At 41.1% G+C, this 17,721-nt stretch overlaps 1 long non-coding RNA gene across 1 annotated transcript in view; it reads left to right on the forward strand.

Moving 5' to 3' along the window:
- The first annotated feature begins 869 nt into the window (after positions 1–869).
- The window catches only part of LOC102144057 (uncharacterized), a 69,164-nt gene continuing 52,312 nt past the window's right edge, over positions 870–17,721 (forward strand). Inside the window, exons 1-4 of the long non-coding RNA XR_010578427.2 lie at positions 870–1,457; positions 6,699–6,809; positions 10,829–10,940; positions 14,490–14,602. This is a non-coding gene — a long non-coding RNA (uncharacterized lncRNA). The remainder of the gene's footprint in view (positions 1,458–6,698; positions 6,810–10,828; positions 10,941–14,489; positions 14,603–17,721) is intronic.

The following is a 17,721-nucleotide window of genomic DNA, read 5'->3' on the forward strand; positions in this document are numbered from 1 at the left end:
TCTTTTTTCCTCTTTTGAGATCATGTCTGGCTCTGTTTGCTCAAGCTGGAGTGCAGTGGTGTGATCTCGGCTCACTGCATCCTTGACCACCTCCCCAAGGCTCAGGTGATTCTCTCACCTCGACTTCGCAAATAGCTGGGACTTTTGACAAATGTCTCTTCAGGTTCATTGGCCAACTTTGGCTGGGTTACTTGGTTTTGCATGTTTCACTTCTTAGTAGCATTAGTTTCCTGTGCATACCATGTAACAACCTCTTTCAGATAAATGATTCCTCATCATGCCCTCCCTATATGAAGGATGCCTTCTCATTGTTGATTGGTTCATTGCTCCCTTTACCATGCTGTAGTTCTTGAGTTTTCTTTTTCATGTGTTGTTTTCCTTTTGTTAGCAGTGATTTTGGGTCAGGCAAGAAAGAAAAATCACAATTTTTATGCATTGCATTGACTTTTAGTGTATTTTCCATATATTTCCCAACTGTTTTTTCCTTTTGCAACCTCTGAGCATAGATGAAGTTGCTCTGAACTTCCACTCACTCTGTGTTTTCCTGTAGAAGTTTTATGCTTTCGGGTCTTGTGTTTAGGTTTTCGTTTATTTTGAGTTGATATTTGTGTATTGTGTAACATAAAGGTCCTATTTCATTCTTTTTCATGTGGATATCCTGTATTTTCAGATTCATTAATTGAACAGACCTTCCCCTCCTCACTGCATCTTCCAGGTGTTTGAAAAAAATGTGTTGACTCCATACAGATATATGTTTAGGTTCTGTTATGTCCACATGGTTTCATTGTTAGGCCACTACCATAGTCTTTGGATGAGTAGATCTTTTCCATGTAATTTGAAATTGAGCAGTGTGAGGCCTCCTAACAAGGTTGTATTTCCCTAGGATTGCTTTGCATGTTCAGAGTCTATGGTAGTTCCATGTGAATTTTTAGCTTTGTACAGTTAAGTTTCTTGAAAAGTTGGGTTCATACTGCATGTCCAGAATTAGGGGTGCATTGGGGACATTGCAGTACTTGTGTACCTTGCATAAGGATAAAAGATAAAGTGAAGGAGGTTTCCATGTTTTGTGTGTGGGTTTCCAGTTCTCTTAAAGTCATATGCAGAGTGGACTAGCCGTTTCCCATTTTGTTTGGGTTTTTTGTTTGTTTGTTTGTTTTGATACGGAGTTTTGCTCTTTTGCCCAGCCTAGAGTGAAGTGGTGTGATCTCGACTCACTGCAATCTCTCCCTCCCGGATCCAAGCGATTCTCCCTCCTCAGCCCCCAAGTAGCTGGGATTACAGGCACATGTAACCACACTTGCTAATTTTTCTATTTTTATTAGAGACAGGGTTTCACCATGTTGGCCAGGCTGATCCCAAACTCCTGACATCAAGTGGTCCGCCCGCTGTGGCCTCCCAAAACGCTAGGATTACAGGCATGAGCTACCACGCCTGGCCTTTTGAGACATCTGTTGACTGTAAGTACATTCAGATTTGTCTGTTGGCTGCCTGATACTGTCCAATGGCATATGTTTCTATTTTTATGCCAGTTCCTTGCTGCCTCAGTAAGTATAGCTTTTCGATGAAATTTGACATCAGGGAGCGTGAGGCATTCAAGTGAGTTTCTATTTCTGGAAAGTGCTTTGGATTTTCAGGGTCTTCATGGTTCTGTGTGAAGTTTGCCATTGTTGATTTATAGTTTTAAAATTGGGTTTGTCATACATGTCCAAAATTAGGGGGTACAGTGGGATTTTTTTTTACTTGTGTACTTTGAGGAATGATGAAGTCAGGGTGTTTTGCATATCTATTCCCATGTCTAGTTTTTATTTGTCTGTGATGTGAACCTTCATTGTTCCTCTCCTTTCTAGCTCTGTTGAAAGAGATCCTACCATATTGTTACTTGTAGTCTCCCTCCTGTGGAGTAGATCACCAGCATTAATTCCTCCCCTGGAAGTGCAACTTGGTACCCATTACCAATGCCAGCCCATGCCCTCTCCTCCCCCCAGCATCTGATAACCACTATTGTACTTTCACTTTCCATTAGATAATTCTTTTTTAGTCTCATCATGGGTGAGATGATGCAGTGTTTGTCTTTCCCTGCCTGGCTGATTCCATTGAATATAATGTCTTCCAGGTTTATCCGTGTTGCCGCAATGGACGTTCTGTCATCGATGTTTGTTGATGGGGCGTATTTCGTTGTGTCTGTATGCTGAAGTTCCTTCATCTCTTCATCAGTTGATGGACAGATAGGTTGATTGCATACCTTGGCTATTGTGTATAGTGCTTCACTCAACCTAGAAAGGCAGCTGCGTCTTCCATGCAGTGATTTCACTGTCCCTAAGTGTATACCCACTGCTGGAATTGCCAGATGAAATGGTAGTTTCCTTTTTGTTTGTTTGGGAAGCTCCAAGAGGTTTTTATAGTGCCTGTATATTTCTCCCCAACAGTGTATGAGAGTGTGTATGCAACTTCCTCCGGAGAATTTGTTTGAAATAATTGATTTCTTTTAATTGTTCAAATTAGGATGAGTCTCTATCTGAGCGTGCTTTTCATTTATGGTTTAGAGATGACTGATAATGTCGAGAACCACCTTTTTACATGTTAGTGCATTGCACACTGTCTTTTTAGTAATGTCTCTTCAGGTTTGTGTCCCAGTTTAGGCTGGGTTACTTGGTTTTTAGTGTTTTCTCCTCAACGGTGTCTTAGTTTCAGATACATGATTCCTTATAATGTCCTTTCTATCTGAAGAATGCCTTCTGAGTGTTGGTAGGTGCATTGATTTCTTTACTGTGCAGTAGTTTTTCGGTTTTTGTTTGTTTGTTTGTTTTAACTGATTGTTATTTTAGTTTGCAGTGATGATTCTTTTTTCTTTTTTTTTTTTTTTTTTTTTTTTGAGATGGAGTCTCTCTCTCTGTCACCCAGGCTGGAGTGTGGCTGCCATCTTGGCCCATTGCAAGCTCTGCCTCCCGGTGTCACACCCTTCTCCTGTGTCACACGCCTATGTAGCTGGGACTACAGGTGCCTGCCACCACACCTGGCTAATTTTTTTGTATTTTTAGTAGAGACGGGATTTCTTTTTCTTTTTTCTAATATTCTTTTTTTTTTTAAATTATACTTTAAGTTCTAGAGTACATGTGCACAACGTGTAGCTTTGTTACATATGTATACATGTGCCATGTTGGTGTGCTGCACCCATCAACTCGTCATTTACATCAGGTATAACTCCCAGTGCCATCCCTCCCCCCTCCCCCCTCCCCATAATAGACCCCGGTGTTTGATGTTCCCCTTCCTGTGTCCAGGTGATCTCATTGTTCAGTTCCCACCTATGAGTGAGAACATGCAATGTTTGGTTTTCTGTTCTTGCAATAGTTTCCAGCTGCATCCATGTCCCTACAAAGGGCACGAACTCATCTTTTTTTATGGCTGCATAATATTCCATGGTGTATATGTGCCACATTTTCTTAATCCAATCTGTCACTACTGGACATTTGGGTTGATTCCAAGTCTTTGCTATTGTGAATAGTGCCGCAATAAACATACGTGTGCATGTGTCTTTATAGCAGCATGATTTATAATCCTTTGGTTATATACCCAGTAATGGGATGGCTGGGTCATATGGTATTTCTAGGTCTAGATCCTTGAGGAATTGCCATTCTGTTTTCCACAATGGTTGAACTAGTTTACAATCCCACTAACAGTGTAAAAGTGTTCCTATTTCTCCACATCCTGTCTAGCACCTGTTGTTTCCTGACTTTTTAATGATTGCCATTCTAACTGGTGTGAGAGGGTATCTCATTGTGGTTTTGATTTGCATTTCTCTGATGGCCAGTGATGATGAGCATTTTTTCATGTGTCTGTTGGCTTTATGAATGTCTTCTTTTGAGAAATGTCTGTTCATATCCTTTGCCCACTTTTTGATGGGGTTGTTTGTTTTTTTCTTGTAAATTTGTTTGAGTTCTTTGTAGGTTCTGGATATTAGCCCTTTGTCAGATGAGTAGATTACAAAAATTTTCTCCCATTTTTGGTTGCCTGTTCACTTTGATGGTAGTTTTCTTATGCTGTGCAGAAGCTCTTTAGTTTAATTAGATCCGATTTGTCAATTTTGGCTTTTGTTGTCGTTGCTTTTGGTGTTTTAGACATGAAGTCCTTGCCCATGCCTATGTCCTGAATGGTATTATCTAGGTTTTCTTCTAGAGTTTTTATGGTATTAGGTCTAACATTTAAGTCTCTAATCCATCTTGAATTAATTTTCATATAAGGAGTAAGGAAAGAATCCAGTTTCAGCTTTCTACTTATGGCTAGCCAATTTTCCCAGCACCATTTATTAAATAGGGAATCCTTTCCCCATTTCTTGTTTTTCTCAGGTTTGTCAAAGATCACGTGGCTGCAGATGTGTGGTATTTTTTCTGAGGACTCTGTTCTGTTCCATTGGTCTATATCTCTGTTTTGGTACCAGTACCATGCTGTTTTGGTTACTGTAGCCTTGTAGTATAGTTTGAAGTCAGGTAGCGTGATGCCTCCAGCTTTGTTCTTTTGGCTTAGGATTGTCTTGGCAATGCAGGGTCTTTTTTGGTTCCATATCAACTTTAAAGCAGTTTTTTCCAATTCTGTGAAGAAAGTCATTGGTAGCTTAATGGGGATGTCATTGAATCTATAAATTACCTTGGGCAGTATGGCCATTTTCACAATATTGATTCTTCCTATCCATGAGCATGGTATGTTCTTCCATTTGTTTGTGTCCTCTTTTATTTCACTGAGGAGTGGTCTGTAGTTCTCCTTGAAGAGGTCCTTTACATCCCTTGTAAGTTGGATTCCTAGGTATTTTATTCTCTTTGAAGCAATTGTGAATGGAAGTTCATTCATGATCTGGCTCTCTGTCTGTTACTGGTGTATAAGAATGCTTTTGATTTTTGTACATTGATTTTGTATCCTGAGACTTTGCTGAAGTTGCTTATCAGCTTAAGGAAATTTTGGGCTGAGATGATGGGGTTTTCTAAATATACATTCATGTCATCTGCAAACAGGGACAATTTGACTTCTTCTTTTCCTAACTGAATAACCTTGATTTCTTTCTCTTGCCTGATTGCCCTAGCCAGAACTTCCAACACTATGTTGAATAGGAGTGGTAACAGAGGGCATCCCTGTCTTGTGCCAGTTTTCAAAGGGAATGCTTCCAGTTTTTGCCCATTCAGTATGATATTGGCTGTGAGTTTGTCATAAATAGCTTTTATTATTTTGAGATACTACGTTCCATCAATACCAAATTTATTGAGAGTTTTTAGCATGAAAGGCTGTTGAATTTTGTCAAAGGCCTTTTCTGCATCTATTGAGATAATCATGTGGTTTTTAACTTTGGTTCTGTTTATATGCTGGATTACGTTTATTGATTTGCATATGTTGAACCAGCTTTGCATCCCAGGGATGAAGCCCACTTGATCATGGTGGATAAGCTTTTTGATGTGCTACTGGATTCGGTTTGCCAGTATTTTATTGAGGATTTTTGCATCGATGTTCATCAGGGATATTGGTCTCAAATTGTCTTTTTTTGTTGTGTCTCTGCCAGGTTTTGGTATCAGGATGATGTTGGTCTCATAAAATGAGTTAGGGAGGATTCCCTCTTTTTCTGTTGATTGGAATAGTTTCAGAAGGAATGGTGCCAGCTCCTCTTTGTACCTCTGGTAGAATTCGGCTGTGAATCCGTAGAGACGGGGTTTCACCGTTGTTAGCCAGGATGCTGTTGATCTCCTGGCCTTGTGATCCACCCGCCTCTTGGCCTCCCAACGTGCTGGGATTACAGGTGTGAGCCACTGTGCCCAGTCACACAGTGATTATTCTTGTAGGATACAGTCAATAATAACCAAAATTTTTGAGTTCTATTATTGGAAGTGTTTTCCTTTTGTTGTTTTTCGAACTATTTTAATTCGATTCAGGTTTTTCAAAACTTAAGCTCACTCTGTTTTCCTGTAGGCATTTTATGTTTTTGAGTCATTTGTTTAGGTTTTAATTTGTGAGCCACAGCACCCAGCCTCGTTGCATCTTGTAGGCGTTCTTTTGAGAAAAAATGTGTTGACTGCATACAGGTGTGTGTTTAGGTACTGTTATGTCCAGAGGTGCATGGTTTCTTTTTATGCCACTGCCGTAGTCTTTGGGTAAGTAGAGCTTTTACTTGTAATTTGAAGATGAGTGTGAAGCCTCCAATCTAGTTTGTATTTCCTAGGATTACTTTGCATATTCAGGGTCTTTGGTGGGTCCATGTGAATTTTTAGCTGTGTATAGTTAACATTTTATAAAAAGTTTGGTTCATACCACATGTCCAGAATTAGCAGTGAAGTGAGACATTGTGATAATTGTATACCTTGCATAAGGATAGAATCAAGGAGTTACTTGTGCCTGTGATCAGGTATAGGTCTTATATCTTTGAGGTGTGGACATCAGTATCCTCCTTGGTAGCTATTTTGACAAAGACACGACCGTATTGTTACACACAGTCACCCTGCTGTGGAGTAGAATACTAGAATGTATTCCTCTCCTTTAACTCTCTGCATACCTATTGCCAGTCCTTGTCCATGTCCTCTCCTCTACCCAGCCTGTGGTGACTACTACTGTATTTTCACCTTCAGTGAGTTAAATTTTTCAGCTCCCACATAATTGAGAACATGCAGGGTTGATCTTTCTCTTATTTCTGCTTTTCTGATTTGATTGAACATAGTATCTTGCAGGTGCAGCCGTGTTGTGGGAAATGAAAAATGCCCTGAATTTTGATGGCTGAAAAGTATTCCATTGTGCCTGTGTCCTGGAAATTCTTCATCCCTTCATCTGTGGATGGATAGGTAGGTTGATTCCATCCTTTGGCTATTGTCAGTAGCGTGTCAAGAAAGAGGAGAAGGAAGCTTTGTCTCCAGCATACAAATTTCATTTGCTTTCCATGGATGGCTGTAGATGGGATGATGACATTATATGTTAGGCGTATGGTTAATTTGTTCAGGGACCTTCTACTATTTTTCCTAGAGCACATCCTGATTAAAGTTCCACCCAGCAGTGTGTAAGATTATCACTTTCTTTGTCTTTTCACCAGCTTTTGCCTTATTTCAAACACAGTCTTTCTTTTTGGCAATATTCATATCAGTTAGATTGAGATGGTGCCAGGGTGTAGTTTTCATTTACATGTTTGAGATGAGTTGATCTCAAACAGTGATACTGAGAAACCCATTATTTTACCTGTGTTTGTGTTTGTGTTTTTGTTTTTTGGAGACGGAGTTTCTCTCTTGTTGCCCAGGCTGGACAGTGCAGTGGCGCCATCTCAGCTCACTGCAACCTTCATCTCCTGTGTTTAAGGGATTCTCCCTCCTTAGCTCCCCGAGTAGCTGGGAGTATAGGTGTGTTCCCCCATACCTGGGTAATTTTTGTATTTTTAGTAGAGACAGGGTTTCATCATGTTGGCCATGCTGATCTCAAATCCCTGACCTCAGGTGATCTGCCCTTGGCTATTGTGAGTAGTGCTTCACTCCACCTGGGAAGGCAGCTATGATTTCCATGTGGTTATTTCTCTGTCCATAAGTAGATACCCACTGTTGGAATTGCTAGATGAAGTGGTAGCTAGCTTTGTGATTGTTTGGGAAGTTCCAAGTGGTTTTCGTAGTACCTATGGTAATGGTGATTTCTCTCAACAGTGTGGAAGAGTATCTGTGTATGCAGGTTTCCCTGGGGCATTCGTTTGAAATAACTGGTTTTTATTTTTTGTTAGAATTAGAGTGAGTTTGTATCTGAGTGTGATTATCATTTACAGTTTAGAGATGACTAGCAGTGGTGAGAACCACCTTTTTTTCCTGTTAGTGAATTGCATATTGCCTTTTCAGTAATGTCTGTTCAGGTTTGTTGCCCAGTTATGGCTGGGTTACTTGGTTTTGGGTGTTTTGCTCCTCAGTGGGGTGTTCGTTCCTCCAAGATGTCAGATAACAACCGCTTTTAGATACATGATTCCTCGTAATATCCTTTCTGTCTGAAGAATGCCTTCTCAGTGTTGGTTAGTGCATTGTTTTCTTTACTATGCAGAACTTCTTCAGGCTGTTTTGTGTTTTTATTTCTTGATTGTTTTAGTTGTGATTTTTTTGTTTTACCTTTTTTTTTTTTTTTTTTTTTGAGACAGAGTCTCACTCTGTTGCCCAGGCTGGAGTAGGGTGTCACAATCTTGGCTCACTGCAACCTCCACCTCCCAGGTTCGAACGATTCTGTTATCTCAGCCTCCCGAGTAGCTGGGACTGCGGGTGTGTGCCACTACTCCCAGCTAATTTTTGTATTTTTGATAGGGACAGAATTTACCATGTTGGCTAGGCAGGTCTCAAACTCCTGATCTCAAGCGATCTGTGCACCTCGGCCTCCCAAAGTCCTGGGTTTACAGGCGTGAGCCACTGTGCCTGGCTAGCAGTGACTGTTTTTGTAAGATAAGGTCAATAACAAAAACTAGAGTTTTTGACTTCTGTTGTTCAAAGTGGGTTTTTTTCTGTTTTTCTTTTTTTCTATTGTTTGCTTTTACATCCTGTGAGCTTAGATTCAGGTTTTCCTAAACTTAAGCTCATTCTGTGTTTTCCTGTAGCAGTTTTACGCTGTTAGGTCTTGTGTTTAGGGTTTAATGTATGTTGAGTTTATGTTTGTGTATTGTATAACATCAAAGTCTTATTTCATTGTTTTGTATGTGGCTATCCAGTCGTTTCAGACTGCTCAACTGAACAGACTGCTGACTCCTCATCTCATCTTTTTTATCTTTGAGACGCAGTCCCACTCATGCTGTCACCCAGACTAGAGTGCAGTGGCGAGATCTCAGCTCTCTGCAACATCTGCCTCCTTGCTTCAAGAGATTCTCGTGCTTCATCTTCCCAGGTGGCTGGGATTGCTGGTGTGCACCAGCACACATGACTAGTATTTTTTGTATTTTTACTGGAGATGGAATTTCACCATTTTTGCCAAGCTGGTCTGAAACTCCTGACCTCAAGTCATCTGCCTGACTCAGTCTCCGAAAACGCTGGGAGTACAGGTGTGAGCCTCAGCACCCAGCCTCATTGCATCTTCTAGGCGTTCCTTTGAAAAAAAATGTGTTGACTGCATACAGGTGTGCGTTTAGGTTCTCTTATGTCCCTAGTTTCATGGATTCATTTTTATACCACTACTATAGTCTTTGGATGAGTGGAGGTTTTACATGTATTTTGAAATTGGGGAGTGTGCAGCCTCCAATTAAGTTTGTATTCCCTAGGATTTGCATATTCAGGTTCTTTGGGTCTTTGGTGGTTCCATGGGAATTTCTAGCCGTATATCATTAATATTTCATAAAACATTTGTTTCATACTTTATGTCCAGAATTAGGGGTGCATTGGGACATTGTGATACTTGTTTGTATACCTTGAGTATGGAGAAAATCAGGGAGTTTCCCATGCTTGTGACCATGTATAGGTTTGATATCTTCGATGTGTGAACATTCAGTATCCTCCTTGGTAGCTCTTTTGAAAACGGCACGACCATGTTGTTAAGTATCGTCGCCCTGCTTTGGACTGGAATACCAGAATGTATTCCTCTCCTGTAACTCTCTGTGTACCTATTGCCAATCCTTGATGTCCTCTCCTCCACCTAGCCTGCGGTGACCATTACTGTATTTTCACCTCAGTGAGTTACATTTTTCAGCTCCCACATAAGTGAGAACATGCAGGCATGGTCTTTGTCTGCCTTTCTGATTTGATTGAACAGAATATCTCCAGGTGCAGCCATGTTGCTGGAAATGATAGGATTCCGTGAAGTTTGATGGCCCAGAAGTATTCCATTGTGTCTGTGCACTAGAGATTCTTCATCCCTTCATCTGTGAATGGACAGGGAGGCTGATTTCTTACCTTGGCTTTTGTGCCTAGGGCTGAATTCCACCTGGGATGACAGATCATCTCTTCCATGTCCTGATCATGTGCTGTGCTTGTATACCTAGTAATAGAATTACTAGATAAGATGGTAGTTGTAGTTTTAGGATTTCAAGGAACATACAAGTGGTTTCTTTAGTGTGCATGCTAGTTCACCATTTTCCATTTTCCACCAGGTGTGGAGACAAGTGCCTCCTCTGAAGATCTGTGATTTTTTTTATCTTTTAATATTTTTCAATTTTTTTCTTGTAGCATCCATTGCATGTAGAGTGAGATGGAATCTGAGTGTGTGTTTGATTTTTGTGTGTGTATAAATGGTACTTGCTAAGTTATTGTGAATTTGTTTTTAATTTGTTGTGTAGGACTGGGCAGAGGACCTGAAGACATGCGATTTATGCACAGGTCAAAGAGAAGATTCCCACCATTGCTGATGCACACAAAAGCATAAGTGAAAATCACACTCAGATTTCATCTCACTCTGGTTAGAATGAATACTACCAACATTTGATGACAGTTTGTTTCTATAGAGTATAGATTATACCCACACACACACAACCCAAGGTGCAAGGGACATTTTGAGATATCTATGTATAGAATCATGATGAAATCATCGTATCTGGCATGTCTGTGATCTTCCATCATCATTTTTTCTCTGTGGAGAGAATATTCAGAACCGTATTTTCCTGCTGATTTTGAAAAATTTTTCTAGATTCTGTTGACCCTAGTCACCCTGCTGTGCAATAGAACACCAGAATGGATTCCTCGACTCTGAGCGTCACTCTGTACCCGTTACCAATCCCTGCCCAGGCTCCCTGCTCTCCCCAGCCTCTAGTAGCCCCTGTTGAAAGTTCTCTTTCTAGGAGACAGTGTTTTTTGGATTCCATATGCCTGATGTCATGCAGCATGGGTCTCTCCCTAACAGACTCGTTTCATTTCACCTAATTGTCTTCCAGGTTTCTCCAAGTGGTTGCAGATGACATGATTTCCTGAAGTGTTACAGCTGATGTGTGTTTCCTTGTGTATGTATACTGTGGTTCCTTTATCCCTTCATCTGTGGATAGACAGGTAGGTTGATTCCACATCTTGGCTGTTGTGACTAGTGCTTCAGGACACATGAAAAGGCAGATAACACAGGGATTTCATTTTCTCTAAACATGTACCCAGTGGTGGGATTGTAAGCTGGAGTGGCAGCTGTACTTTTACCTTCAGTTTTTTTGTTTTTGTTTTTTAAAGGTGGAGTCTTGCTCTTGTCGCCCAGGCTGGAGTGCAGTGGCATGATTTCGGCTCAATGCAACCTCCGCTTCCTGCATTCAAGCAATTCTCCCGCCTCAGCCTCCCAACTGGCTGGAAATTCAGGCATCTGCCACCATGCCTAGCTAATTTTTGTATTTTTAGTAGAGATGGGATTTCACCATGTTGGTGAGGCTGGTCTGGAAGTCCTGACCTCAGGTGATCCACCTGTCTCAGCCTCCGAAAGTGCCGAGATTACAGGTGTGAGCCATCGTGCCTGGCCTACCTTTTACTTTTTTAAGGAACTTCCAAAAGTTTTTGTAGTGTGTACAGTAATTTTCATTCACAAAGAGTGTAGAAGATTATTTTTTTCTGTAAGTCTACACTGACCATTGCCTTCAACAATTTTGATTTTTGTCTTTTGTGATACTCATTCTAGGTGAAATTAGATGGTTTTGATTTCAGTTATGGTTTTGATTCATGTTTTTGTGAGGATTAGTGATATTGAGGAACTGTCACCTATGAGTCAGTTTTCTGACTTCTTTTCACTCAGGTCTACTTAGATCCTTTTACCTTGGATATTTGTTGTTTTTATTGTTGTTGTTGTTTTTCACTGAGTCATATCAGTTTATTGTATGTGTTAGATAACAACCTCTTTCAGGGTTAGGATTTTTTATCGTTTCTCCCAGTCTTTAGGATTCCTCTTTTTTGTTTGTTTCCTTTTCCCTGTAGACTTTTTAAAGTGTCCCTAGTCTCATATGGTTATAGTTGAATATGTTAACAGTGATTTTTGTGTTCAACACCCCACTTCCACGAAACAGAAAAACGTGTGTGCACACACACACACACACACACACGGAGCCAAGCCTTGCATTGTCTATGGGTGTAGTTTCCCTACTTTGTTTTTAGTGTTGTGATGCTTTTTTACCTTTTGCAGCCTGTTTGCATAGATACAGTGTTTCCTAAAATATACACCCACTCTATGTTTTCTTAGAGGACCTTTACAGTTTCAAGATTGAGTTTAGGTCTTTAATTTATTTTGTGTTGATTTTGTGTATCGTGCATTATAAGGGTCCTATTTCAGTATTTTGCCTGTGGATATTCAGTTTTCTCAAAATCAATAATTGAACCACACTCTCCCTTTCCCATTGTATCTTTTTGGGGTTTTGAAAAATGTGTTCCCTACATAACATGTTGGATAGAGTATTTGGCTGCCACATTGTGTCTCTTAGGTCCTCGTTCTGTGTTTATGACAGTCATGGATTGTTTGGATATCTACAGATTGTTTTTTCATTTATTATTTTCTTCGGTTCTCACCTTGGATTTTTCTTTCAGTGCATTCTTTATTATTATAGCTTAAAAGGTACATATGCAAGTTAGTTACATCTGTTGATTGCATGACGCTGAGACTTGGGGTCCCATTAACCCCGTAACCCAGGCAGTGAGCAGAGGGCCCACAGGGTGGGTCTTCAGCACACGTTCCCTCTCCCCTGTTTTTCTTATTGGTCTGGTGGTCATTCCAGGTGTCTGGTGTTCTCTTCTTTATGTTTGAGTCCATTCAAAGTTTAACTCCTGCTTATAAGTGAGAACATGTAGCGTTTGGTTTTCTATTTGGGCCTTAGTTCACTTACGACAGTGGCCTGCAGTTTCCGTCTTCTGTTCTCAGGTGATCCTCCCACCTCAGCCTCTGGATTAGATAGGACTACAGGTGCCTGCCCCCACATCAGCTAATTTTTTTATTATTGTAGAGATGGGATTTCACCATTTTGCCCAGGCTGGTCTCAAATTCTGAACTGAAGCGATCCACCTGCCTCAGCCTCCCAAAGTGCTAGAATTACAGGTGTGAGCCACTGTGCCGGCCTCTCATCCACTGTTGATGGCTAGGTTGATTCCATGTCTTTGACATTGTGAATAATACTGTCATGAACATTCAAGTGCCTGTATCTTTTGGATTGAAGGATTGATATTCCTTTGGGTAGATGCACAGGAGTGGGCTTACTGGGTGAGATGGTAGTTCTGTTTGCAGCTCTTTGAGAAATCCCCGATCAGCTTTCAACGGTGTCTGTACTAGTTTTCATCCCCCTCGAAAGCATACCAGTGTTTCCTTTCCTCAACTGCCTCGCCAGCATGTGTTCCTTGTCTGTGTGGTCCTCACCATTGTGACCTGCGTGGGATGGCACCTCGTCATGTTTTTGATTGGCAGCTCTCCGATAATGAGTGAGTTTGAGCATGTTTTCCTATTTGTTGGTTGCTTCTACATTGACTTTTGAGAAGTGCATGTTCATGCCTCTTGCCCATTTATTAATGGGATATTCCCTTGTTGACTTGTTGAAGGGCCCTGTAGATTCTGCATATTAGAATTGGTCAGATGCACAGTTTGGGACCATGTTCTCCCATTTTGTAGGCTGTCTGTTTACTCTGTTGGTGGTTTCTTTTGCTGTGCAGCAGCTCCTTCAGGTGTTTGGTCTGACTTGTCAATTTCTGTTTTTATTGCCATTACTCTTCAGGACTTAGCCATCTAAATGATTTGCCAAAGCCTATGTGGGTAAGGATATTTCACAAGTTTTCTTATAAGATTTTAATACTTTGAGTTTTTCCGTTGGAATCTTTCATTCATGTAGAGTTCCTTTTTGTGTCTGGTGAGAGGTAGGGGCCTAGTGTTATTCTTTTGCACATGGCTAGCCACTTATTTCAGCAACCTTGATTGAATAGGGTGTCCTTTTCCCTTTGCTTACTTTGATGGGTTCTATGTTAGATAGTTTTCAGTGTGTGATTTTACTTCTTGGTCCTCTCTTGTGTTACTCTGCTCTATGTGGAAGCAGGTCCCTAGCTTTTCCATGAAATTTGAAATTAGGAAGTGTGATGTGTCCAGTGTAGTCTAGATGTCTCAGGATTGCTGAAGATGAAACTCAGGGCACTTCATGGTCCCACATGAATATTAGCATCGCCTATTTCTATTTCTTGCAACAAATGTGTTGCATAGTAAAGGAACAATACAATGAGAGGGTAGAGTGGGGCAGTATGGTCCATGCATACATTGTGGAATGATGAAATCAGGGTACTTAGTGTTTCTGTTACATTTTCCCATTGTTTATTCCTTTATGGTGAGAACCTTCAGTATTCTCCTGTCAAGCTGCGTTGAAAGTGATGTGCCGATACCGTTAACCCTGGTCACCCTGCACTGGAATAAAACAACAGAATTTTCTTCCTCTCATTTTCCCATTTGCAATCCCTGCCCATTACTCCTCTTTTCCCCCAATCTCTGCAAACCAATATTGTGCTCGCCAGGTCTTTGAGATAGTTTCTCAGATTCTGCATGTGTGAGATGACTCAAGGTTTGTTTCTCTCCCCCTCGCTCATTTAATTTACCATCATGTTCTCCAGGTGCAACCGTGTGGTTCCCCACGATATGATGTCATTGTGGTTTTCTGTCTGAAGAGTATCCCGGTGTGTACATGTGGAGCAGCTTCTTTCTCCCTTTGTCTGTGGATTAGCAGGTAGGTTGATGCTTACACTGGCTCTTGGGAACAGTGCTGGAATCCACATGGGTGGGTAGATCTATCTTTGGTGTCCTGATTTCAATGGCTTTGAGTGTATTTCCAGTAGTAGAATTGCTGGTTGAAACGGTAGTTGGAGTCTTTTAAGGTTTGGAGGAACCTCCAAGTAGGTTTCTGTAGTGTGTGTGCTAGTTTACCTTCTCACGAACTGTGGAGAAGAGTGTCTCTCTCTCTGAAAACACACCAATGTTTCCCTTTCTTTCGATGTTTTGTTGTTTTTTTTTTTTTCATTTTAATACTCATTCCAATTAGATTGAAATGGTATCTAAGTGTGGTTTTGACTTACATTTTGCTTGTGGTTAGAGATGTTTGCCAAGTTATTGTGAACTTGTTTCAATTTGACGTGTAAGACTGGGCGAAGGACCTGAAGACCTGAGATGGATGCACAGGTTAAAGATTCTGAATCAACATTACTGATCCTCACGAGAAGTCAATCAAAACCACACTGAGATATCATCTCACTCTGGTGAGAATGAATGTTACCAACATGGGACAGCAATTTCATTGCCGTAGGGTATGTGCGTATAACCTGCAGGTCCAAGGGACAATTTGATCTGTGTAAACGTAGCATCATAATGAAGTTGCAGTGTCTGGCATCTCTGTGAGCTCCAGACTTATGATTTCTCTGTGGAGACAATATTCACAACTGACCTTTGTAGCTGTTTTGAAAATTGTGGTTTTCTGTTCTTGTCTTTTGACATAATGGCCTTCGGCTCTGTCCAGGTTTCTGGTAAGGGCATGGATTTGTTTTCTATGACTGTGTAGTGTTCCGTGGTGTGTATGTACCACATTTCCTTTCTCTGATCCACTGCTGATGGGCACCAAGGCTGATTCCATGTCTTTACCATTGTGAGTAGTACTGCCATGAACATACCATACGAGTGCATGTGTGTTTTGTATGGAAGGATTTTCCTTTGGGTAGATCCTTAGGAGTCGGATTCCAGTGCTGGTTCTCTTTTTAAGTTCTTTGAGAAATGTCATTTCCACACTGCTCTCCAGGGAGTCTGAACTAGTTTGCATTTCCCCCTACAGTGAACCTGCATTTCTTTGCTCATCTGCCCCACCAGCCTCTGTTGTTGTGGACTGTGTGTCATAATTCCCGTTCTGACCAGTGCGAGATGGTATCTCAGTATGTTTCTGATTTGCGTTTCTCTGATAATCAGTGAGATTGAGCATGTTTTCATTCTCATTGGTTACTGGTACACCTTCCTTTAAGTGTGTGCTCATGTCACTTGCCCATTTATAAGTTGGGGTTTTTTTTCCTGATTTTATGTGTTTAAGGTCTTTATGATAAACCCTGGATATTAGACGTTTTTCAAGTGCATAGTTGGGGAATATTTTCCCTCATTCTATAGACTGTGTGTTGACTCTGTTGGTTGTTTCTTCTGCAGCAGCTCTTTTGTGTATTAGGTCCCACTTACCAGGAATTGTTTTTGTTGCCATTGCTTTTGGGGACTTGACATATAAATGCTTTGCCAAAGCCTCTGTTGAGAAGTGTGTTTGCTAGATTCTCATGCAGGTTTTTTTTTATAGTTTCAGGTCTTGGATTTTTATGTATTTATTTACAGACCAACTCTCACTCTGTCATATGGCTGGAATGTATTGAGCGATCTTGGCTCACTGCACCCTCCACCTTCTGCGTTCAAGTGATTCTCCTGCCTCAGTCTCCTGTGTAGCTGGGAGTACAGGCAGGTGCCACCATGCCTGGCTAAGTTTTGCTTTTTTAGTAGACACAGGGTTTCACCATGTCAGCCAGGGTGGTCTTGAACTCCCGGACTTCAAGTCATCTGCCCACTTTGGCCTCCCATAGTGCTTGGATTCCAGGCATGAGCCACCACGCCCAGCCCAGGATTTTGCTTTGCAATCTTTGATTCAATTTGAGCTGCTTTCTGTGCATGGTGAGACACGGGCCCAGGGTTATTTCTTCTGCATCTAGCGAACCACTTGTGCCAACACCACTTACTGGTAGGGAATCCTTTCTCCATTGCTAATTTTTGTTGACTTTTTTTCAAGTATCAGATGGTTTCAGGTGTGCAGGTTTATATCTGGGTCTTCTAATCTGTTCCACTGTTCTGTGGAAGCGGGTGCCCATCTTTTTAGTGAAAATGGCAAGCTCTTACATTCTGTGGGTGTTTTCTTAGAGTTTTTCCTTTGTTTTAATGTTTTTTAAATACCTTTAGCAGCCAACGTGCATGGATTTCTTTTCAAAAATACGTGTGCACCTTATGTTTTCTTGCAGGAGTTTTGTGGTTTCAGAATTGAGTTTTAGGCTTTTAATGTATTTTGTATTAATTTTTGTGTTGCATGACATAAGGGTCCTATTTCAGTGTTTGTGAATATTCAGTTTGCTCAGAATCATCTATTAAACAGACTATCTTTTGCCGATTGTGTCTTTTTGGTGTTCTTTTGAAAAATGTGTTCACTATATGTAAATTGGGGTTGAGTATTTGGTTTACTCATTCTGTCCACTTTCTTAGTTTATGCCAATAAAAGATTATTTGGATAATTATAAAAGTTTGTGTTTTTCGTTCATTGTTTTATCTTCTAAGTTTGTATTTTTTAACATAGTTTCTACATTTATTTATTTTTATTTATTTTTTTTTTTGAGAAGGAGTCTCACTCTGTCGCCCAGGCTGGAGTGCAGTGGCGCGATCTCGGCTCACTGCAAGCTCCACCTCCCGGGTTCCCGCCATTGTCCTGCCTCAGCCTCCCGAGTAGCTGGGACTACAGGCGCCCGCAACCGCGCCCAGCTAATTTTTTGTATTTTTAGTAGAGACGGGGTTTCACCGTGGTCTCATCTCCTGACCTTATGATCCGCCCGCCTCGGCCTCCCAAAGTGCTGGGATTGTAGGCATGAGCCACTGCACCCGGCCCAGTTTCTACATTTATTATAGACTAAAGGGTACAAAGGCAGATTAGTTACTGCCTTTGGTATGTTGCATGACACTGAGACTTGGGGTCCCAGAGACCTTATCACGCAGGGAGTAGTTGTACCCACCGGGTAGGTCTTTAGCCCATACCTTGTCCCTTCTTCCTTTTCCATCTGAGAGTCATCAGTG

Source organism: Macaca fascicularis, chromosome 10, assembly GCF_037993035.2.
Source record: "Macaca fascicularis isolate 582-1 chromosome 10, T2T-MFA8v1.1".
NCBI classification, from domain to species: Eukaryota; Metazoa; Chordata; class Mammalia; order Primates; family Cercopithecidae; genus Macaca; species Macaca fascicularis.